General features: G+C 40.0%; 1 non-coding gene across 1 annotated transcript; it reads left to right on the top strand.

Moving 5' to 3' along the window:
• The first annotated feature begins 545 nt into the window (after positions 1 to 545).
• Positions 546 to 649, top strand: LOC130984367 (small nucleolar RNA R71). The gene has a single exon (XR_009088307.1). It is a non-coding gene; the product is annotated as a small nucleolar RNA R71 (small nucleolar RNA).
• The last annotated feature ends 23728 nt before the right edge of the window (positions 650 to 24377 follow it).

Raw genomic sequence — 24377 nt, 5'->3', positions numbered from 1 at the left:
GCTGAGAAGATGATGGAAAAGGCTTGCCATTGCTAAACCTGTTTCTTCCACCATTGTTGTTGTTGAAACCTTGTTGAGGTCTCTCTTGATTCTTCCATGAGAGATTTGGGTGATTTCTCCATGAAGAATTATAGGTGTTACCATAGGGTTCTCCTAGGTAATTCACCTCTTCCATTGAAGGGTTCTCAGGATCATAAGCTTCTTCCTCAGATGAGGCATCCTTAGTACTGCCAGGTGCATGTTGCATTCCAGACAGACTTTGAGAAATCAAATTGACTTGTTGAGTCAATATTTTATTCTGAGCCAAAATGGCGTTCAGAGTATCAATCTCAAGAACTCCTTTCTTCTGGCTTGTCCCATTGTTCACAGGATTTCTCTCAGAAGTGTACATGAATTGGTTATTTGCAACCATTTCAATGAGCTCTTGAGCTTCTGTAGGCGTCTTCTTCAGATGAAGAGATCCTCCAGCAGAGCTATCCAAGGACATCTTAGATAGTTCAGAGAGACCATCATAGAAAATACCTATGATGCTCCATTCAGAAAGTATGTCAGAAGGACATTTTCTGATCAATTGTTTGTATTTTTCCCAAGCTTCATAGAGGGATTCTCCATCCTTCTGTCTGAAGGCTTGGACTTCCACTCTAAGCTTACTCCATCTTTGTGGTGGAAAGAACTTTGCCAAGAAGGCATTGACTAGCTTTTCCCAAGAGTCCAGGCTTTCTTTAGGTTGAGAGTCCAACCATATTCTAGCTCTGTCTCTTACAGCAAAAGGGAATAGCATCAGTCTATAGACCTCAGGGTCAACCCCATTAGTCTTGACTGTGTCACAGATTTGCAAGAATTCAGCTAAGAACTGATGAGGATCTTCCATTGGAAGTCTATGGAACTTGCAATTCTGTTGCATTAGAGAAACCAATTGAGGCTTAAGATCAAAGTTGTTTGCTCCAATGGCAGGGATAGAGATGCTTCTCCCATAAAAATCAGGAGTGGGTGCAGTAAAGTCACCCAGCACCTTCCTTGCATTGTTTGCATTATTGTTGTTTTCGGCTGCCATGTTTTCTTCTTCTTTGAAGAATTCGGTCAGGTCCTCTAAAGAGAGTTGTGCTTTGGCTTCTCTTAGCTTTCTCTTCAAGGTCCTTTCGGGTTCAGGGTCAGCTTCAACAAGAATGCCTTTGTCTCTGCTCCTGCTCATATGATAGAGAAGAGAACAAGAAAATGTGGAATCCTCTATGTCACAGTATAGAGATTCCTTGAGGTGTCAGAGGAAAAGAGAAATAGAAAGAAGAAGGAGAAGAAGAATTCGAACTTTAATTAGATAAGGTTCGAATTGTGCATTGAGAAGGAGTGGTACTCCATAAATAGAAGGATGTGAGAAGGAGGGAAGTAATTTTTCGAAAATTAATTAAAATATTTTGAAAACATTTTTGAAAAACACCAATTGATTTTCAAAAATAAAAGTGGAAAAGAAATCAAGTGATTTTTGAAAAAGATTTTTAAATTAGAAATCAAAAAGATTTGATTGAAAACTATTTTGAAAAAGATGTGGTTAAGAAGATATGATTGGTTTTAAAAAGATGTGATTGAAAAGATATGATTTGAAAACAATTTTAAAAAGATATGATTTGAAAATAATTTTAAAAAGATATGATTTGAAAACAATTAAAAAGGATTTGATTTTAAAAATTAATGACTTGCCTAACAAGAAAAGATATGATTCAAACATGAAACCTTCCTCAACAGAAAAGGCAAAAAAATGTTCAATCAAATCATTAATTGTTAGTAAGTATCTTTGAAAAAGGAAAGAAATTAATTTTGAAAACATTTGATTGAAAAGATATGATTTGAAAAAGATTTGATTTTGAAAAACTTTGAAAACTTGAAAAAAAATTGATTTTGAAAACAAAATCTTCCCCCTAGCACCATCCTGGCGTTAAACGCCCAGAATGGTATCCATTCTGGCGTTTAACGCCCAAAATGCACCCTTTTTGGGCGTTAAACGCCCAACCAGGTACCCTGGCTGGCGTTTAAACGCCAGTCTGCCTTCTTCACTGGGCATTTTTGAATGTCCAGCTTTTTCTGTATAATTCCTCTGCAGTATGTTCTGAATCTTCAATTCTCTGTATTATTGACTTGAAAAGACACAAATAACAAAATATTTTTGGATTTTTAATAATCAAAATGCAACAAGAATCAAATAACAATGCATGCAAGACACCAAACTTAGCAGTTTGTATACTATTGACACTATATGAGACACATAAACACTCAAGTCAAAAGAATTCAAAGATCAGAGTAAGAAATCATCAAGAATTACTTGAAGATCCTTAAGACACATGAATGAATGCATGCAATTGACACCAAACTTAAGATGAGACACTAGACTCAAGCAAGAAACATCAAATATTTTTGGTTTTTATGGTTTTTGTGAATTTTTTTTTGTGATTTTCGAAAATTAAGTGGAAAAAGATATCAAAATTCCTAATGAGAATTCCAGGAATCAGTGCAATGCTAGTCTAAGACTCCGGTCCAGGAATTAGACATGGCTTCACAGCCAGCCAAGCTTTCAAAGAAAGCTTCGGTCCAAAACACTAGACATGGCCAAAGGCCAGCCAAGCCTTAGCAGATCACTGCTCCAAAAGCAAGATCAACAAGCTCTTGTGATGATAAGTTGAAACCTCGGTCCAATGAAATTAGACATGGCTTTACAGCCAGCCAGATTTCAGCAAATCATCATGAAACTCTAGAATTCATCTTTAAGAATTTCGAAAAAAATAAATGCCTAATCTAAGCAACAAGATGAACCGTCAGTTGTCCATACTCAAGAATAATCCCCGGCAACGGCGCCAAAAACTTGGTGCACGAAATTGTGATCACTACTTTTCAAAACACAAACAATCCCTAGTAATGGCTCCAAAGACTTGGTGCTCAATACCATGGCATAAACACAACTTCGCACAACTAACCAGCAAGTGCACTGGGTCGTCCAAGTAATAAACCTTACGCGAGTAAGGGTCGATCCCACGGAGATTGGTGGTATGAAGCAAGCTATGGTCACCTTGTAAATCTCAGTCAGGCAGACTCAAATGGGTATAGTGATAAACGAATAAAGCATAAAGATAAAGATAGAGATACTTATGTATATCATTGGTGTAAGAGCTTCAGACAAGCATATGAAGATGCCTTCCCTTCCGTCTCTCTGCTTTCCTACTGTCTTCATCCAATCCTTCTTACTCCTTTCCATGGCAAGCTTGTGTAGGGTTTCACCGTTGTCAGTGGCTACCTCCCATCCTCTCATTGGAAATATATTCCTGATGCTCTGTCACAGCATAGGCTATCCATCTGTCGGTTCTCGGTCCGGCCGGAATAGAATCCAGTGATTCTTTTGCGTCTGTCACTAACGCCCCGCCCTCAGGAGTTTGAAGCACGTCACAGTCATTCAATCATTGAATCCTACTCAGAATACCACAGACAAGGTTAGACCTTCCGGATTCTCTTGAATGCCGCCATCAGTTCTTGCCTATACCACGAAGACTCTGATCTCACGGAATGGTTGGCTCGTTTGTCAGGCGAGCACTCGGTTGTCAGGCGATCAACCATGCATCATGTATCAGGAATCCAAGAGATATTCACTAAGCCTCAGATGCTTGTAGAACAAGAATGGTTGTCAGTCACCTTGTTCATAGGTGAGAATGATGATGAGTGTCAATCATCACCTTCATCAAGTTGAAGAACAAGTGATATCTTGGACAAAGAACAAGCGGAATTGAATAGAAGAACAATAGTAATTGCATTAATACTCGAGGTACAGCAGAGCTCCACACCTTAATCTATGGTGTGTAGAAACTCCACCGTTGAAAATACATAAGAACAAGGTCTAGGCATGGCCGAATGGCCAGCCTCCCAAAGTGAGTTCAATCATCAAAACATGATCAAAAGACTCTCCATATTACAATAGTAAAAGGTCCTACTTATAGAAAACTAGTAGCCTAAGGTGTACAAAGATGAGTAAATGACATAAAAATCCACTTCCGGGCCCACTTGGTGTGTGCTTGGGCTGAGCAATGAAGCATTTTCGTGTAGAGACTTCTCTTGGAGTTAAACGCCAGCTTTTATGCCAGTTTGGGCGTTTAACTCCCAATTAGGTGCCAGTTCCGGCGTTTAACGCTGGAATTTCTGTAGGTGACTTTGAACGCCGGTTTGGGCCATCAAATCTTGGGCAAAGTATGGACTATCATATATTGCTGGAAAGCCCAGGATGTCTACGTTCCAATGCCGTTGAGAGCGCGCCAATTGGGTTTCTGTAGCTCCAGAAAATCCACTTCGAGTGCAGGGAGGTCAGAATCCAACAGCATCTGCAGTCCTTTTCAGTCTCTGAATCAGATTTTTGCTCAGGTCCCTCAATTTCAGCCAGAAAATACCTGAAATCACAGAAAAACACACAAACTCATAGTAAAGTCCAGAAAAGTGAATTTTAACTAAAAACTAATAAAAATATACTAAGAACTCAACTAAAACTACTAAAAACAATGCCAAAAAGCGTACAAATTATCCGCTCATCATGCCTCCCGTTTTAACCTCTTTGCCTCCTTTTCATCTGTGGGGAGCGCTTCTGTTTTGAGGTAGTTAATTATGGGGGTCATCCATCCTTGATCCCGATCTGTTATGGCTAGGATTTTTTCTTCTTCCGATATTGATGGGTTCTGCAGTATTTCCTGGATGAGGCTTCTATTGTTGCCCCCTGGTTTGGTGCTGGCTAGTTTTGAGAGTGCGTCAGCTCGGGCATTTTGCTCGCGGGGTATGTGGCAGATCCTATATTTCCCGAGTTGTCCAAGCTGTTCTTTGGTTTTATCCAAATATTTTTTCATGGTAGGATCTTTGGCTTGGTAGCTTCCCGTTATTTGTGAGGTAACGACTTGTGAGTCACCGTAGATGTTGAGTTTCTGAGCTCCAACTTTCCTAGCCAGCTTCAAACCAGCTAATAATGCTTCATATTCCGATTGGTTATTTGAGGCCGGGAATCCGAATTTCAGGGAAAGCTCAAGTTGGGTTCCTTGGTTGCTTTCGATTATCACACCTGCACCGCTTCCAGTTTTATTCGAGGAACCGTCCACGTATATGTTCCACTCTATGGGAATTTCCGTGGTGTCTATGAATTCCGCAATGAAGTCGGCTAGGTATTATGATTTGATGGCTGTCCGCGTCTCATATTGGAGGTCGAACTCGGACAACTCGATTGCCCACTGTAGGATTCTTCCTGCTAGATCTGTTTTCTGCAATATCCCTTTTATAGGCTGGTTGGTCCGAACTTTAATGTTGTGTGCTTGGAAGTATGAGCGAAGTCGTTGGGATGCGAGTATCAGAGCGTAGGCAAATTTCTCGATTTTCTGATAGTTCAGCTCTGACCCCTGTAGTGCTTTACTAACGAAGTAGACGGGTTGTTGTCCCCTTTCATCTTAATGCTGAGGCTATTGCCCGACTTCCTACTGCGAGGTACAGTATGAGTGGTTCTCCCTCTTGTGGTCGAGATAGAATGGGGGGCTGTCCCAAGAATTCTTTAAAGTCTCGGAAGGCTTGTTCACATTCCGTTGTCCACTCGAAGTTCTTTCCCTTCGTATTAATGATTCTTTTATGTCTCCTTTCAGGATCGTGCCAATATTAGTTGTTTTGTCCGAGGTATCTCTGATCTGGATTCTTTCTGTTTCTCCTTCGGGTCGTGGGCGGAGTTCTTCTCGTCTCTGATCTCCGCCGAGTTCGATTGTGTGGAACTCTCCTCCTTCGCCTCGGAGGTTTAGACTTTCGTTATAACAGCGACGCGCCATCTTTTGATCTGCTTTTATTGTAGCTATCCCTTTTGCAGTTGGGAATTTCATACATAGGTGTGGAGTTGAAACTATTGCTCCGAGTTGATTTAACGTTGTCCGACCTATTAAGGCATTGTAGGCTGAGCTCACGTCGACCACGATATAGTCTATCTTAAGTGTTCTGGATTGGTTCCCCTTTCCGAAGGTTGTATGTAATGATACGTATCCCAGTGGTTGTACTGGGGTATCTCCAAGTCCGAACAGGCTGTTCGGGTACGCTCTTAGCTCTTTTTCTTCTAAGCCGAGCTTGTCAAAGGCAGTTTTGAATAAGATGTCGGCGGAGCTTCCTTGATCAATTAATGTACGGTGGAGGTTGGCGTTTGCCAATATGATTGTGATGACCATGGGGTCGTCGTGTCTTGAGATGATTCCGGATGCATCTTCTTTGGTAAATGTGATTGCTGGGATGTCTGGTACCTCTTTCTTGCCTTTGACGTGGTATACTTCTTTGAGGTGTCACTTGCAAGATGATTTGGAGATTCCTCCTCCAGCAAATCCGCCATGTATCACGTGGACATGTCTTTCCGGTGTGCGGGATGATCGTTCAGATCATCTGACATCTTCATCTCTTCTTCTTTTTCTTGGTTCTTCGTCCCAATTGGCCAGGAACCGATCTAGTTTTCCTTCCCTTACTAATTTCTCTATGACATTTTTCAAGTCAAAGCATTCGTTGGTGTAATGTCCTCGAACTCGGTGATACTCACAGTATTCGTGCCGATTTCCTCCTCCCCTTTTGCCTTTGAGTGGTCGAGCTGGAGGTATTTTTTCCGTATGGCAGACCTCTTTGTAAACATCTACCAAGGATACCCTAAGAGGGGTGTAGTTATGATATTTTTTTATTTTCTCCCCAGAGCGATCTTCCTTCTTTTTGGATTCTTTATCTTTATCTCGGTAGGCGGAACCGAACTTCAAGGTTTTCCCAAGTCGAGAATTCTCCTCCATGTTAATGTACTTCTGCGCCCGTTCTTGTACTTCGTCTAGGGATGCTGGGGACTTCTTTGATATAGATTGGCTAAATGGTCCTTCTCGTAGGCCGTTTATGAGGCCCATGATGGCAGCTTCTGTTGGTAGACTTTGTATGTCCATGCATGCTTTGTTGAATCTTTCCATGTAGTTACGAAGACTCTGCTGATCTCCTTGCTTGATTCCTAGTAGGCTGGGTGCGTGTTTGGCTTTGTCCTTTTGTATGAAAAATCTGGCCAGGAACTTTTTGGCCAGGTCATCAAAACTCGAGATGGATTTTGGTGGTAGGTTGTCAAACCATCTAATGGCTGTCTTGGTAAGAGTTGTCGGAAAGGCTTTGCAGCGAACTGCATCTGAGGCGTCAGTGAGGTACATCCTACTTCTGAAGTTGCTAAGATGGTGGTTGGGGTCCGCGGTGCCATTATACAGAGTCATATCCGAAAGTTTGAAATCTTTTGGAATTTTGGTCTTCATAATTTCCCGGGTGAATGGATCTTGATCTTTGTGAGAGCTATCCTCTGGGGTGGATCGAGTAGCTTTAGTTTTGAGATCAGCTTCGAGTTTTATAAGCTTATCTTCTAATTCTCGGCGCCACTTTATCTCCCGATGTAGATCCTCTTCTTTTTCGCGTTGATGTTGGGCTTCTTTCTCAAGTTGCTTTAATCGATCTTGAAGTGCTTCTATTACCCCGGGATTTGATGAATTTTTGTCCCCATTGGATTTCGGAGTATCTTTAAGTATAGCATCCATGTTCTTGTGCGGCGTTCTATCTTCCAAACCTGAGTCGTGGTCGTTGTCATGGTTGTCTGCCATGGTGTTGGGATGACTTCCAGGTTCCCCGGCAACGGCGCCAATGTTCCGAGGGTTACCTGAAACTGTAGGTCAATCTCGGTTGAGATCTTCACTGTAGGTCGGAGCTGACGTGTCCGGCAGGTGTATAGTGACCGGAGCTGGTGTGTCCGACTAGTGGGACTGAGAGTGCTGCTGATCCTTCATCCCCGGAGGGTGGGGGGTACCTGCAAGGGACTCCGATGCTTAAGTTAGCAAGGGTATTAAGCAGGTATTGAGTAGAATCAGAGTATGAGTTATACCTGGGTGCTCCAGTGTATTTATAATGGTGAGATGCGGCCTTCTGTGGATAAGATAAGTTAGTTATCTTATCTTATCTTTATCTTATCTTTAAGTGAGGTCATCTTATCTTTAAGGGAACCGCCCTTCTCTCTGTAGGCTTGGGCTGCCTTGGGATTTGGGGCGTGTTCCTCTATTTGGGCTTTCTTGGGGACTTGACCGAGCTCTTTGGAAAGAAGTTGGGTTGTCCTGACCTGAAGAGGTCGGTCGCTTTATCTGCCGAACATCCCGGGTCGGTCATCTCGACCCAGGGTATGAACAGTGTTCAAGAACAATGCCTTCAATTACCATAAAATGACATTTTTTTTCAATTCAAAACAAGGTTTGAACACTTTGTCAACCGATCCACAATCACTCACACTGCGTCAAATCCTACTTCAGTCCTCGGCAATCCAAACACAAAGTCCATTGCGATACTTTTCCATTTCCATTGTGGAATTTCTAAAGGTTGTAATGTGCCGGACAATCTCTGGTGTTCAATCTTTACTTTCTGACAAGTCAAACATTTTGAAACATGCAACGTCACATCATTCTTCATTCTCGGCCACCAAAACATTGCCTTCAGATCATGATACATCTTGGTACTTCCCATGTGGATAGAGAACCCGCTCCTATGCACCTCCTTCAAGATATCTTGTCGCAAAACCCAACATTCGGCACGCAAATCCTACCCTTGTACCTCCATATTTCGTCTCCATCCCACGAAACTCTCAATCGCTTTCCCTTCTCGATTGCCGGCAACACCTTCTATAACTCCTGATCGTTTCGTTGAGCTTTTAAAATTTCAGACTTGAAATCACTAGAGATCTGCAGTTGGTTCCGGCATACACTCCTATTAAATTCTCCCACACCCAGTCTCAAATTCCCAAACTTTCTCACCAACTTCTCTTCCTTAATCATCATCCAAGCGACTGTCAATGACTTCCAACTCAAGGCATCCGCTACAATATTTGCCTTCCCTAGGTAATAACTTAACTCAAAGTTGTAATCCTCCAGCAACTCCATCTACCTCTTTTGCCGCATGTTGAGCTCCTTCTCATCAAAGAGATACTTGAGACTCTTATGATCAGAGAAGACTCAAAACTTCACTCTGTACAAGTAATGCCTCCAAATCTTCAATGCAAATACAACTGCCGCTAATTCCAAGTCATGAGTTGGGTAATTAATCTCATGAGGTCTCAACTTATGTGATACGTAAGCTACCATATTCCGGTGTTGAATCAACACACACCCTAGACCTTTCAACGAAGCATCACAATACACTTTGAAAGGCTCATTAGGTTCAGGTAACACAAACACAAGTGCTGTAGTCAGTTTCTGCTTCAAAGCTTGAAAGCACTCTTTACATTTGATGTCTAGACAAACGGTGCATTCTTTCGAGTTAACTTTGTCAAAGGCAATGCAATTTGTGAAAAGCCCTTGATAAACCTCCAATAATATCCTGCCAAACCTAAGAAACTTCTAATCTCTGTCACTGATGTAGGTCGTCCTCAATCCATTACCGCCTCAACCTTAGAAAGATCTACAGCTATTCCATGCTTACTCACTATGTGACCAAGAAATTTTATCTCATTCTTCCAAAATTCACATTTATAAACTTTAGCATACAACTTCCTCTCTTTCAGAATCGGCAGCACAATCCACAAGTGTTCCGCGTGCTCCTCCTCAGTCTTAGAGTAGATTAGAATATCATCAATGAAGACGATGACGAATTTATCCAGGAAAGGACGGAATATTCGATTTATATAGTCCATGAAACACAACAGGGGCATTGGTTAACCCAAATGACATCACAGTGTATTCTTAGTGACCATATCGAATTCTGATAGTGGTTTTTGGGATATCTTCATTTCTCACTCTTATCTGGTGATAACTAGACCTTAAGTCAATCTTGGAAAAGACACTAGGTCCTAATAATTGGTCCATCAGATCGTCAATTCTCGACAATTGATATTTGTCCTTTATTTTGTTTAATTGCCAGTGATCTACGCACAATCGCATACTTCTATCTTTCTTTTTCACCAACAACACCGGTGCTCCCCATAGAGAAATGCTCGGACGAATGAAGTTCTTACTCATTAACTCCTCCAGCTGAGCCTTAAGTTCAGCTAGCTCCAAAGGCGACATTCGGTAAGGTGCAATTGAAATTGGTCCTGCTCCAGAAACCAACTCAATCACAAATTCAATTTCTCGAGAAGGAGAAAATTCAAGTATATCCTCAGGGAATACTTCTGGAATTCATTAACAACCGGAATCTGATTTAAACTTTGTTCGTCGCTCGACACACTGGCAGCCAATAGTATCAATCCTGAATACTCACTTCCACTACAATTCAGCATGACAGAATTTAGGTAATATCCATTTGCCACCACCGGTCCTTCAGGCCCTTCAGACATAAATTACACTAACTGTTCAAAATAGTCTAGTAGTACGTGATGCTTTGACAGCCAATCCAAACCTAGAATTAATCAATCCATTCATCGAAAAGCAAATCAAGTCATGAACAAAATTTTGGTGCTTAATTTGAAATGGAACTTGTTGATAGCCTAATCTAGTTACAACAGCCTCAGAGCTAGAAGTATGTACTTGCAAATCATTGGTTAGCATGGTTATCTTCAATTCTAACTTACTAGCTTTCTCAAACGATATAAATGAATGTGGTGTCCCAGTATCAAATAAAACAATTAAGATTTTACCACAAATTTCAGAGTGTCTAACTTTTCAGCACCATCCGTCAACATGGTAAACACACGTCCCTACTGCTGAACACTTTCAGCCTCCTATCTCTTCCTCTCTGGACAATTACAGGACAAATGCCTGGCTCCACCGCAGTAGTAACACACACCCAGTCCAGCTCTACATGGAGTGTTAGGATGATATGCCCCACATCTCTTACATGTCAAGTTATTGGGAGGATTCTGAATCTGCTTTCCTTTGCCTCTTCCCTGGTTGTTGTTATTATTGAACCTCCGGAAGGTTTTATGGCTCTAATGTGGTTGTGGAACATAGCCTTCTTGCTTGAAATTCTGTCCTCTAGACACAAAATTCCTCCCCTGATCTCTCCTGACAAAGGTTCGATATTCACCCTTGTCCAATGCCGCTTTTCCCGCACAATCCTTGGCAATTCTGCTCTTTTTTACTAATTCAGAAAAAGTTCTGACCTCCATTGGGTCCACTGTACTTAGGATGTCCCTCCTCAAACCGCCTTCATATTTTATGCATTTCCATTCTTCAAAATGCCCCAAAGCACCTTGACAAATCCTAGAGAACCAACACAATTTCTCAAACCGATTGGTGTACTCTGCCATTGACATAGGACCCTGCTTCAGTTGTAACAACTAAAGCTCCTTTGCCATCCTTACTGAGTTTGGAAAATACTTCTTATAAAATGCGGATTGGAATACATCCCAAGGGATTGCAACATTATCTCGCTACAGAAGGCGTCGAGTCCCTTGCTACCAATACTGAGCTTCACCCATCAGCTGATAAGTAGTAAACTCAACACACTGATCTTCAGGCACTTGTTGGACTCGCAAGGTGCGTTCCATCACCTGAAACCAATTATCAGCCTCTGTGGGATTTGTGGTTCCTCTAAAAGTTGGTGGATTTATTTTCAGAAAAGTTTCTTAGGTCATTGGCCCATTTCCGTCATCACCTTCATTTTTGTTATTAACTTGCTAACCAAGGGCCTCAGCCGTTGCTTGCATAGCAGTTGCCATGTTCTCCAAATCATTTGTAAATTTTATGGGATTATTCATAGTGGTTTTAGGTTTTGTATTAATATTCCAACCTCTGCCTCGATTGCGTCCGCATCCACGAGTCATCATTTGGTTCCTATTCACACCAAACCAGTGATATTAAGGTGATCAGTCTCAATATCTCAAGTCTAATGCTTCAAAGTCTCAAATGCATGCTCATAAACAAATATGCCACATATATCAATTAGACATCCTAATTAGCATGTACACATACCCATAGTATGCCCAGAAGCATAGTCAGTCTGTTTCTCAGGCTTTATAGGAACGAACTACTCTGATACCATAATGTAACATCCTACCACACAGAGCCTTATGCTTAAGTCGTAAAGCAGAGGTGGCGAGGTATTATGACCTCTAAAAGAAAAGACTTATATGAACATAGTTGAAAATAATTTTACAACGAGGAGCCTTGAGAAAGAAGTTAAGCAAAAAACAAAAAACAAAAAATTATGTCACACTCGTATGAATAAGCGTAAAACAGAATGTGCAAGATCAAAAGAAGGCTAAAAGCATAATATACATATCAGAGTTCCAAAACACAAATATCAAGCTCCAGACTCGACCTGCGAAGCTAAGGCCGGCCAGAGTATATAATTATATATATACAACCCAAAATAAAATTCAAACTACAAAACAAACACCTATTTCTCTAAGTCAACCTCTAGGAGGGACAAAATACAAGACATACATGCAGAGATTCTATAAACATATATACATAGTCTAAAACAAAATATGATGGTTCAAAAGATAGTTCTTCGCTTGTAAGGAAGGTCTCCAGATGCTCAACGTGTTGCCTTTCGATCTGTATCTGAAAAACAACATAAATATGTATGGAATAAGAATCGGGGGTTCTCAGCATGGTAAATGTGCCCACAGAGTTAATATAAAAGGTCCTGGAAAAATCAGAGGCATTTCTAGAACCCCGACACTCAGATTTCAACTTAAAGATCCAACTAAACTAGAAATTAAGTAAGTTATCTAAGGTATTCAAGTTCTAAATCTAACTTTAACTTAACACTTCACTTTCTGTCTCCTCCAATCCTCCGAATCACCAGTGGAACACCCCCCTCACACTTCCGCCAAGAGAAATCTCTCAGAAAATATACACATACAATTTAAGCAAGGAAAACACAGATAGAGGTACAATTACAGTAAGTAGAACATGTAGCAGATAAATAGAGTTAAGCAATTAAGAAACCAAAACAATGCATACTCAAGCAAAACATATAAATGCATATGATGTATGCCTGTCCTATGGCTGATGAGCCTCATTTGTCAGTTATATAGCCAACCCGACATGTCCTGGTAGTTAACCGTTGGACAGTCCCTCTGTGCGCGCATCCCCAAGCTTAAAAATAATATCCATGGAGTCAAACTCCAAGATCAATAATATAATATTCCATGGAGTCAACTCCAAGCTCAATAATATTCCATGTAGTCAATATAATATTCCATGGAGTCAAACTCCAAGCTCAATAGTATTCTATGGAGTCAAATTCCAAGCTCAATAATATAATATTCAAAATCCATATATATATGCATGTCCATGGGGGAACCCGGGGAGTTAAAGTACCCGATCACATCTTGCGAGAGAGGGTCAACAAATAATCTCAAATACACAAGCCACATAATAATTTTTTTTCTTTTTAAAATAACACTTCAAATCAAAACTCCAATTCTTATAGAAATTTCGGCAGTATCTCCTCTAAAACTCGAATTTCTGCCACCCTTCAAAGGTTCCAACCACCAAACCAAACACCTTTCGATCATTTAATTCATTTCCAGTATCAAATTATTTCAAAATCAAATAAATACCAATATTAAATCTTTTTTCCAAAATCAACCAACTCCAATACAAAATCATAAACAACAACCAAACCACACATCTTATACGATATACATAATCCATAAATAATTTGTTCAGTTTATTTTGAGAAACCAAACCCATACCTTAGCCGATTCCTCCCTAAGCTCGAAACACCTCAAAAACCTCTTATTTCACAAGTTTCAAGCTTCCAAACGTCAATTTCTCAAATTTAATCACCTGGATTTTGTTTCAAATCACATAATTGAACTCCAAATCAACCAGAACACAATCTATTTCACACAATATCACTATATTCATCATAGGGTTCACTAATTTAATGATTCACAAGGATTCAACAGTTTTTTACCTTATCTGCAGATCAATTGGACAAAAATCCAGTGATTTTTCGCTACTAGAGTTCACCTAAACCATCAAAATCATTCAATTTCTTAATACCCAAATTCAAAAATCTCAACATTGAGGAGGGGAAGAACTCGGAGAGAAATGCTAATTTCTTACCACTTTGTTCAGATAGAACTGAAGAGAATTTCGAGATGAACTCGTGGCCGCTGACGGCTCGTCAATCGGAACTCCAAATTGAAAGTTACGAGCGATTGAATTTCGAAGACGTTAAGGTTCTTTTCTCTTTATGTGAATCTCTCTTCTCAGCGTATCTCATAAAAGAGAAGAAAGAAATCTCATTTTCGGTGGTTTATAGGTTGGGCCTTGGGCCGATTTGGATCTGTTCTAACTGGTTCGATCTATTAGTCTGGTTTTGGGTTAAAATTTTTTAAATTATTATTAAAATTCGTATTTTTAATATTTCTATTCCTTTAAATTATAAAAATTAATTTTTCTAATTTTTTTAAATAATAATTAATTTATTGACTAATTATTTATTAATTTTGTGGAGTCTACAGTAGTAATTATAAAGTAGACAGTAATTCTATAGTAATGGTAGATTATGTGACTTATTAAGAGAGTAAATGATATAAATGCAAAAGTTTAAATTCAAAGCAATTCAATTTTCTCTAATTTACAATCTAAAATAAAAATTGATATCAAACTAAATCTAATTGTCATTTTATATGGTTTATTTCAATTACAATAATTGATTTATATTAATCATTAGGTTAGTTGAATGATTAGCTTATTCTGCTATAAATGTTGGGATTCAAATTTTATCTTTTGTGTCGGATTGAGCGGACGGGGAAAAAAAATTTATATAGGTAGAAAAAATGTTTTAATCTAGCTAATAGCAAGATACTCTAATTTTAATTATAAAAAAACAGAAATAAAGTGTTTTGTTAGCTTTAATGTATTTAATATACGGACAAGTGGGAAATTTGAAGTTTGAAACAAAGAGGATACAGCTAATTAAGGGGAAAATTCTTTCAACGAATTCGAAAATCCAGTTGTCATTGTCATTATTTGCTGCGGTTGCTAATCTTTGCCATTAACACATTCTTTTTTTATTTTATTTACTTCTTGTCGCAATTTTGTTTCTTGAAGCTAAGGGATTATTATAAAGGCATATAATTTCAAGACAAAAAATTGTGGGAGCATATGCATTAACTTTAGCATTGATTCTATGCTGACGGAAATGAGTCGATTCCAAACATCTTGAAACCTAAATAAGTTGGTGCCTTACTTATTCTGTTCAATAAAATTCTCTATGATTTAATGTGCATGTGGCCTCAATAATTCCATGATATGTTCATATATGTTAGGAGTAAGATCAATTTCTTTATTTATTTAGAGATATTGTAATTTATGCCTTGGTTTTTATTAAATAATTGAATTATGGCTCAAATGAATCTTCTAAGTTCTAATACAAAATCTAATTTGAACTTTTCAAATCAAGGAATCCGAAGCAAAATATGCATGCAGATACTCCAAAGTTACATTTATAGGAGTTTAAATTACACAAAATATTTGTTAACGGCTTCTCGTTTCTATTGGCAATTGACATTTAAAATCTGAAATATGAATTATGATGCAAATTTCATATGTATCGGTTTGTCCCCATTGTTTTCATTGAAGGGTCCACTGCAATGATGGTATCCTTGGTCCTAGGTATCATGGTTTTTTAAACCTAACTACTTTGTTAGATAAACTCAAGGAATGAGATGAGTTCGACAACACAAGGCACTCACCTACCAAAAGATCAATGAGGTAAAGGTTGTTCGGACCAATCTTGCGACTGAACACTTTGATCATTTCTTAAACCAAATGCTATGTCTTCCTTCTACTTCAAGTCACTCAATGATTTTTGCAATTGGAGCTACATGGTCAATATGGGCCATATGCCCATATAAAAGTAAAGCTTGCTAGTGAGTGCGTTGAGACCATGGTTGGCAAATGTCTTTACAGAAAATAGAGTTGAATCATGTTAAATAAATATGAGAAGAAGATGACAAAATTTATATTTGTTGTGGTTTTAATGCACGATTAGATCATCTTTTTATATAAAGATATTTGTCTTTATACTTAGTTGTTATAAGGTTGATGACAATACTTTTCTAAGATATATTAAAATTTATAAATGTTTTATTTAATCATTATAAAAAATTCTTAACTCTTGAACAAATAAATATAATAATACTCCGTAGATGAATGATCGCACGCTTAGTACTATCTTCTTTATATATATATATATATATATATATATATAATCACGTATATTTACATTGGTTGTGACTTCTGATTAGCACTCCAATAGATACATGCATGTCCGTTAACCATAAAAGGTCATGTACGTGACTGTTTGTAATCAAATATTTAAAACGGTAATAAACCGTTATTTTGAATATTAATAAAATTAGTATTAAAAGATATTAAATTTGTAAATGTTTTCCAAATCATAAAAAAGACAAAAATAATAATAATAAAATAACTGTGTCTGTATATTTGTTTTATTGTTTCCAATTTTCTTAAGAGTTTGATGAATATTTATTTATATAGAAATTTTTTAATTTTTTATTTTAATAATAAAGGTATCAGAAATTTAAATTTTGTAAGTTTTGTATAAAACCTTTTTAACTAACACTACAAGAAAAACATTGAATATCGTCAAATTTATTGGTAGAATAATGAAAATAACCTGCCAGTAAATATATTATTATTAGATTTATTGTCAGAAAAAATCCGACGATATAATCCTCGCTCTCACTGGTAATTAATTATAGTCGGAATTTTTTTCCAATAAATTTAATTTTTTTTAGTCAAATTCTAAAATGAAAATTAAATAAGAATTTTATTAAGTATCAAGTATACGTACAGAATAAATTATCAAATAAATAAGATACAATCAAATAGGGCTGAACAAAACCCTAATCACTAAGAATTCTGATAGTCATCGTCGTCGTCATTCTCCTGGTCCTGTTGAGCCAGCGGTCTAGGCGGTGATGTCGGTTTTTCTCCAATAATGTCGCTGCCACCAACGTGCATCTGCTTGTGGTACACCACCATCTGTTGTTGTATTTGCTGAATTCGCTCCAGCTCCTGCCTAAGCTCTAACATGCAGGAATCTGTGTCTGACACGCATGTGAGGATCTTATTACACCTCTTCTCAGAAGGCTTCAGTTGCTAGGCTTGTTGGTGAAAGCTCTAGGTGAAATTATGTACCTGTTCCCTTAAATCGACGTTGTCCTCAGGATCGACATGGCTGGTGGCAGAGGCGGATGAAGCCCGCAATGTGGACGTGTGGAGGTTGTTGGCGAAGAACGATCCCAACCCGTAGACCATAGACGTGATTCTTGTAACGATCTCGCACTAAACCGTATCAAGATTGACTACTGAATCAACGGAGTTGTTGCCGTCCTCTCCAGTATGTTGAGATTGTTGGGTTGCGGCCTCGCTCCAATCTTTGCATGTAGAACTCTTATGTAACACATGTTATGATTAGGAAGACAATTAACTGAAAATAAATACATGTTATACTTTATATCACATGAGAGGATCCAAATTGTCATTCATACGACGAGCAGTGGTGGAGGAGAATCTGGTTGGGATCTATGAGAGGATTTCGACACTACGGTGTCTATCCTTAGAGGTGGCATTATTGTCAAAGTAGTGGGCTACTGAGCGGGTGGAGAAGTCCACCCTGGTGAAGCATGTAAAACCCAGTTAATTAACGGCTAATTAATCCATAAATGAGAATTTATTCTAGAAAGCCTAAAATGTGATTTTTATGGCTAAATGTGATAGAGGAGACTGAGACGAGAATTGCGGTACCAATTTTATGGAATTCGGACCAAAATTGGACCGAACGGGCCAAACCGGGCCAACTAGACCCAAAGTGGGCCCTTGGCCCAACATAACTAGACCAAAACCCTAGTTTTCAGCACTCTCTCTCCTCACTTGTTACACACACACGCTGAAATTAGAGAGAAAGGGGGAGAAGAACACTCTCTCAACTTCTATCTCTCACTTGATCTTCAAACCACCATAACTTTTGATCTAGAGCTCTGATTGCCGCTCCGTTTGCGGCCACGCGTTCACCGCGGAGAGCTCTACAAAACCCATACAATCAACCTTGAGGTAAGCCACGTGTTTCTGTTCGAAATTCCAGCCCTTATTTTCGAGTTTCATGGGTGAAATGTTGAGATTTTGGGTTCTTTGATGTTATAGGACCCAACTCTCTTGAAGGAGAAGGTTAATCTTGTCTCCTTGGACCTTGGGTGTGGTAAGATTCTCAACCCTAGTGTAATTTTGTTGTTCTATGATGTTTAGGTTTTGAGATGTTGTGTATGGGTATGATGGTTGTGGCTTAGGTTGTGTATGAGTGGATTTTGGAGCTTGATTGGTGACTTTGAAAAGCTTGGGAAGGGTTTGGTGGTGAAAAATCTGTTCTTGTAGGTGTTGAGGCCTTGAGAGCTTGTGGATAAGTGGTTTGGAAGTGCTCCGGTGGAGCTTGGGAAATTCGGCTAAGGTATGGTTTCGGTTTCCCGTATCTAATATGTAATGTGGTAGGAAATACTTAGGCTAGAGGCCCTAAGATAGGCATTGAATGGTTGATGTTGTTGAATGATTGAGATATATGATGTGGTCATATATGTGATGATGATTATTGATGCCTTGGTGGTATGATGTATGAGAAATATGCATGTTGTGATATATGCTTGATGATTGGTTATGGTTGAATTGTGGGTTGAACCATGTTGATGGTGAGTATGATGTTGATTGTGTACAATAATAATGTATTGGAATTGGTGTTGTTGAGAATTGGCATGAGGAATAGTATATGATATGTCAATGTGTTTGAGTTTGAGCCACTTGGGTGAAGTGGGGTAAAATGATGAGATAGTGATTTTGGTAAATTGTGGTAATGTGTCAATGTATGAGTTGAGGAGGCTTGATGTTGAATTTGATATATTTTGATTGATTTCAAAGAAAAAGGATGAACTTGGCATGTTTTGATTGGTTTTGAAAAGAGTTGGAAATGACTTGTTTTGAAAATGGCACTTTGTGGTTTTTATGAAAAACATGGTTTTTGGGCATACTTTGGCGGGACATAACTTGGACCACGGATCTCTGTGTTGTACCAAATCTTTTTAGAAATGAAATTGGATCCGGAATGTTCGTGCCGTTTGAAGAACGGGTGAAAAATGATTTAAAATGAGGAAGTTATGTCCGTCGGAAGATTGGGGTCCAAATCTGTAAATTCTGCAGCTTTTAACTTAGAAAATTTTTAGCAGAATGACCCCTTGCGCGTGGGCGCACCTGGCGCGTACGCGCCGTTCTCCCCGAAAATGCCATCCACGCGTGCGCGTGATGTGCGCGGGCGCGCCGATTGTGCTGCACCCAATGCCCAGCCATTTTCCAGAGAGTTATGCCAGAACTGTGCACCAGTGTTGTGCCTGGGGCACGACAACACCCACGCGTACGCGTGGTTGGCGCGTGTGCGTCGATTGGCAAATTTGTAATTGATGAGCGGATAATTTGTATGCTTTTTGGCATTGTTTTTAGTATGTTTTTAGTAGTTTTAGTTGAGTTCTTAGTATATTTTTATTAGTTTTTAGTTAAAATTCACTTTTCTGGACTTTACTATGAGTTTGTGTGTTTTTCTGTGATTTCAGGTATTTTCTGGCTGAAATTGAGGGACCTGAGCAAAAATCTGATCCAGAGACTAAAAAGGACTGCAGATGCTGTTGGATTCTGACCTCCCTGCACTCGAAGTGGATTTTCTGGAGCTACAGAAGCCCAATTGGCGCGCTCTCAACGGCGTTGGAAAGTAGACATCCTGGGCTTTCCAGCAATATATGATAGTCCATACTTTGCCCAAGATTTGATGGCCCAAACCGGCGTTCAAAGTCACCTACAGAAATTCCAGCGTTAAACGCCGGAACTGGCACCTAAATGGGAGTTAAACGCCCAAACTGGCACCAAAGCTGGCGTTTAACTCCAAGACAAGTCTCTACACGAAAATGCTTCATTGCTCAGCCCAAGCACACACCAAGTGGGCCCGGAAGTGGATTTTTATGTCATTTACTCATCTTTGTACACCTTAGGCTACTAGTTTTCTATAAGTAGGACCTTTTACTATTGTATTTTCATCTTTGGATTGTTTTCGATCCTTTGATCATCTTTGGACATCTAGTTCTTAGATCATTGGGAGGCTGGCCATTCGGCCAAGCCTAGACCTTGTTCTTATGTATTTTCAACGGTGGAGTTTCTACACACCATAGATTAAGGTGTGGAGCTCTGCTGTACCTCGAGTATTAATGCAATTACTATTGTTTTTCTATTCAATTCCGCTTGTTCTTTTACCAAGATATCACTTGTTCTTCAACTTGATGAAGGTGATGATTGACACTCATCATCATTCTCACCTATGAACAAGGTGACTGACAACCATTCTTGTTCTACAAGCATTCGAGGCTTGGTGAATATCTCTTGGATTTCTGATTGCATGATGCATGGTTGATCGCCTGACAACCGAGTGCTCGCCTGACAAACGAGCCAGCCATTCCGTGAGATCAGAGTCTTCGTGGTATAGGCAAGAACTGATGGCGGCATTCAAGAGAATCCGGAAGGTCTAACCTTGTCTGTGGTATTCTGAGTAGGATTCAATGATTGAATGACTGTGACGTGCTTCAAACCTGTAACCTGCTGGGCGTTAGTGACAGACGCAAAAGAGGGATTCTATTCCGGTAGGGGAGGGAACCACACCGGTGATTGGCAGTACTGTGACAGAGTGCGTGCATTAGCTTTCACTGCGAGGATGGGAGGTAGCCATTGACAACGGTGAAACCCTACACAAGCTTGCCATGGAAAGGAGTAAGAAGGATTGGATGAAGACAGTAGGAAAGCAGAGAGACGGAAGGGAAGGCATCTTCATACGCTTGTCTGAAGCTCTTACACCAATGATATACATAAGTATCCCTATCTTTATCTTTTATGTTATTTTCGTTCATCACCATTATACATTTGAGTCTGCCTGACTGAGATTTACAAGATGACCATAGCTTGCTTCATACCACCAATCTCCGTGGGATCGACCCTTACTCGCGTAAGGTTTATTACTTGGACGACCCAGTGCACTTGCTGGTTAGTTGTGCGAAGTTGTGTTTATGCCATGGTATTGAGCACCAAGTCTTTGGAGCCATTACCGGGGATTGTTCTGTGTAAAAGTATTGATCACAATTTCGTGCACCAGTAATCCACGCATTAGCGTGCATGACGTTTGCGCGTCGATGAGTTTTTAAGGCCATCAACGCGTGCGCGTGGAGTGCGCGTACGCGTGGCCCTGTTTTCATCCCAAAGTTAATTTTTGAGTTTTAAAAGCCAAATCTCATACTTCTAAGCCTCCGATCTCACCATTTATGTCTTAAATCATTATGACATGCCTAGCTATTAAAAAGGGGCTAGTGAATGAGGTAACTTGCGAGTGAAGCAAGGGAAAAATGAATGATCAATGAGGATCAAGATGATTATGTGAGATGCGGAGGATGGTGGTGGAAGTGCTTGTTATGCCATGGGCCGAAAGGCTATAATTGTTAATGAAACGACTGGTTATGGATTTAACTGTGAGCCGGATGGCTGGTTATGGATTTAACCGTGAGCCGAAAAGGCTGTGTATGATATGAATATTGGCTGGTTCTGGACTGAACCGTGAGCCGGATGGCTGATATGGATGTTGATCCATGGATGAGAATTCATGCATGTTTATGCTGAATTATTGATAATTGAGATTTGCACTTCCACTATCAGAGGCACGAGATCCCTGGGAGGAAGCAGTGGCTAGCCACCACATGCTCCAGGTGGAGGCTTGAGACTCTGTTGACCCTATGTCGTAAGTGTGGCCGGCACTGTGAAAGACCCGGATGAGCTCGCCCCCGAAATATTCACCAGTGAGGGTGATGGATATGGATCATGTTTATTATCAAGTTTATAACGAGTATAACTCGAGTTGGGGATGCGCGACAGAGGGACAGTCCAATGGTTAGCGACCAGGACTTGTCGGGTTGGCTCTATAACTGACAAGATGATATCATCGGCCACTAGGGACAGGCATTCATCATATGCATACTATGTGAATTGTTTGAGATTGCCTATTTGACTGCATATTACTTGCTAATTGTCTAAATGCCTTAACTGTTCCTATTTGTATATTCTTTGTTTGATATAACTGTGTTTGCTACATTATACTCCTGCTGGTGGTTGGGAGGTTTGAAGGAATCGGAAAGGGAAGTATTGGTTAGACTGAAAAATCTTTAGTCAGATGCCCTTATATGGTTTAGCTTGTTTATAAGCTTTGATATTATCTGGAGGAAGTTTTAGGATTGCCTTTGGCTTTCCTCTATTATTATGTATTATATATGTGGAAGCTGTTACCATGCTGGGGACCTCTGGTTCTCACCCATGTGGATTTTGTGGTTTTCAGATGCAGGACGTGAAGTTTCCCGCTGAGGCATGCTGGAGACTTCTAGATTTGCAAAGATCCTTTGTTTTCTCGGGACTATGTTTTTGGTTTATACGTTTTGCTTAGATACTTTTATCTCCATTAAATAATACAAACTGTGATGACTCCTCTTATGGGAGATTTTGGAGAATAGGTTTTATGCATTTGTGTCCCTTTTGGGTTTCCTTTGGGGTTTTCCTTATTTTATCATATGTATATATTGCTATGCTCGGACCGGTTATCTTCGCAGCCGGATTTTGAGTCTTGATATTCCTGTTTTTGACACTCAGTTGTATATATATAATCACGCGTTGGTTTATCCTTGTTCGTTACGTTAACGATCGGAGTGTGCGCTTTTGAGTTGCGATTTTTTTTTGTTTACCCCTTTTTCTACAAAGGCTCCTAGTTATAATCAATCATTCATACTACTATACGTACTAATTTTTATTTTAGAGGTCGTAATACCTTGCCATCTCTGAATTATGACTTAAGCATAAGACTCTGTATGGTAGGGTGTTACATTATGGTATCAGAGCAGTTCGTTCCTGTAGAGCCTGAGGGATGGACTGACTATGCTTCTGTGCATTCTCTGTGTGTGTGTTATGTGCTATTAGTATATCTGCTTGATATAATTGGCATAAACGTTCATGAGCATGCATTTGGGACTTTGAAGCACTAGACTCCCGATATTGAGACTGATCAACTTAATATCGATTGTTGGGTGTGTATAGGAACCAGATGGCGCCTCGTGGACGCGGTAGAGGTAGTGCGAGAGGTCGTACGAATGCTCATGCACCGGAGAATAACCCTAATGACCCGGTGAACTTTATGGCTGTGTTGGAGAACATGGCTGCTGCCATGCAAGCCACTGCTGAGGCTCTTGGTCAACAGATGAACAACCATGGTAATGATGGAGGTGGAGTTCAGGGCCCAATGACACTGGCAAACTTTTTGAAGGTTAATCCGCCTAAGTTCAAGGGAACTACTAGCCCGACTGAGGCTGATACATGGTTTCATGCTATAGAGCGAGCATTACAAGCACAAGTGGTACCTGAAGGACAACGTGTCGAGTTTGCCACTTATATGCTCACCGGTGAAGCGTCGCATTGGTGGCAAGGCATCCGACGTCTTCTGCAGCAGGGTGATGACTATATCACCTGGAATGTCTTTCAAGAAGAGTTCTATTAGAAGTACTTTCCGACTTCTGCTAGGACGGCTAAGGAACTTGAATTGTTACAGCTGAAGCAGGGTACTATGTCCATATCAGAGTATACTGACAAGTTTGAGGAGTTGTTCAGGTTCTCTCGTATGTGCCAAGGAACTCCGGTGGAATATGAAGAATGGAAGTGTGTTAAGTATGAAGGAGGACTCCGGAGTGATATCTTCAGTTCAGTGGGACCAATGGAGATTAGGACTTTCTCCGAATTAGTGAACAAGTGTAGGGTTGCTGAGGAGTGTGTGAAAAGGGCAACCGCTGAGAAATGGAGTCACAAAGGTTCATTTCCACAGAACCGAGGGAAGAGCTTTGCACCTAGAGGTCCGTCTTTCAAGAAGGGAGGCTCTTTCAGGAGGCCCAACAACAACAACTCCCAAGGAAAGAAGTTTGGGAAGCAGCCTCAGAATGATCAAGCTTGCACTAGGTGTGGGAGTCACCATCCGGGAGCACCATGCAAGGCCGGATGGGGTTTGTGCTACAATTGTGGAAAAGCGGGGCATAAAGCCGCCAGTTGTCCGGAGAGGCAGAAACAAGGTGCTGGGAAGGCACAACAGACTGGTCGGGTGTTCACCACTTCAGCTGTAGGAGCTGAGGGATCCGAGACACTTATTCGAGGTAACTGTGAAATGGCTGGTCAAACTTTAAATGCTTTATTTGATTCGGGAGCATCACATTCATTCATTGCATTTGAGAAAGCCCATGAGTTAGGCTTGAAGATTGTAACCTTAGGTTATGATCT

This window comes from Arachis stenosperma, chromosome 5 (assembly GCF_014773155.1).
Source record: "Arachis stenosperma cultivar V10309 chromosome 5, arast.V10309.gnm1.PFL2, whole genome shotgun sequence".
Taxonomy (NCBI): domain Eukaryota; kingdom Viridiplantae; phylum Streptophyta; class Magnoliopsida; order Fabales; family Fabaceae; genus Arachis; species Arachis stenosperma.
Note: the sequence above shows the minus strand (reverse complement) of the source record. Positions and strands in the feature narration are given on the sequence as shown.